The following is a 1247-nucleotide window of genomic DNA, read 5'->3' as shown; positions in this document are numbered from 1 at the left end:
CACAGCACTGAAGTGGGTGGAGCCAACACAAATGAGCTGGTGGGTGGAGCTAAACAGGATGAGGGTGTGGCCTCTAAGGAGAAGCTGCTGGACGACAGCTTGGAGCAGGTGGACCACCTCCCCTTCCACCTGCATGATGACCACAGCGAGGAGGCGGGGCTTGAGCTGGCCCTGTAGCACAGCCCCCTTACACAGCAAGGAGGCGGGGCTTGAGCTGGCCCTGTAGTTCATTCTCTGCCGTGTTTTTAGCTTTTATAATATTCATTTATCTGATGGTGTTGAAGTAACTTTCTGTGCAGAATCTGTTGATCATGTCTGAATCCTGAATAAATGATTCCTCATGAACGTGTCGTGTAAACATGTCAGGACTCGACTCACAGACGATAAACTCGAACCAGAACGTCCATTTTTTATTCTGACTCAACGGTAAAGAGAGAGGTCACATGACCTATCAGCTGATCAGCCAGTGAACCAATCAGAGCAGAGCTGTACTGAGCCCGCTCTCTGCAGTCCAGTCACATCCTGAGGAGTCCATCTTCACGTCATCCTTGTGATGTCATCAAACACCTGATGATTGAACATGTGGGCGTGGCCTCAGAGTTCACTTCCGCTGGGAGGGGCCTTTGTGAAACAGGTAGACGGGTCGTTTGTTATCTGAAACATCAAAGGACAGACGGATGAGGGCCTGCAGGTAAACGCAGGAGCATGAGGGACCCGCCCACTGGGCGGGGCCTCACCTGTGTGTGTGAGCAGCCTGTAGGAGCAGAAGCCGACGCTGTCCGTCAGGATGGAGGTGAAGTGTTCCGGTCTGATCCTCAGACTCCGGAAACGCCGGAACGTGGAGTCCTGGAACACAACATGCACACTCAGACACTCATGATGGGGACGCTCACGATACACACTGTGACGTGCACGCTCATGAAGTGTGATGCACACACTCAGGACGTGCACATCATGATGGGAAAGATCATGACGCGTGATGTACGCGCTTGTGACGTGCAGACTCGTGACGTGCACACTCATGAAGTGTGATGCACACGCTCACAACAGGCACGCTCATGATGTGCAGACCCAGGACGTGCACACTCAGGACGTGCACACTCAGGACGTGCACACTCATGAAGTGTGATGCACACGCTCACGACAGGCACGCTCATGATGTGCACACCCAGGACGTGCACACCCAGGACGTGCACACTCAGGACGTGCACACTCATGAAGTGTGATGCACACGCTCATGACGTGCA

General features: G+C 53.6%; 1 long non-coding RNA gene across 1 annotated transcript; it reads right to left on the bottom strand.

Moving 5' to 3' along the window:
• Nucleotides 1-397: 397 nt before the first annotated feature.
• On the bottom strand, nt 398-920 carry LOC112138819. The gene is made up of 2 exons (XR_002917846.2): nt 738-920; nt 398-654 (listed from the first exon to the last, which is right to left on the bottom strand). It is a non-coding gene; the product is annotated as an uncharacterized LOC112138819 (long non-coding RNA).
• Nucleotides 921-1247: the final 327 nt, after the last annotated feature.

The sequence above is a fragment of the Oryzias melastigma genome, unplaced genomic scaffold, assembly GCF_002922805.2.
Source record: "Oryzias melastigma strain HK-1 unplaced genomic scaffold, ASM292280v2 sc00837, whole genome shotgun sequence".
Classification (NCBI taxonomy): Eukaryota; Metazoa; Chordata; class Actinopteri; order Beloniformes; family Adrianichthyidae; genus Oryzias; species Oryzias melastigma.
The sequence above is the reverse complement of the archived record's forward strand: the minus strand, read 5'-3'. Positions and strand labels throughout refer to the sequence as shown.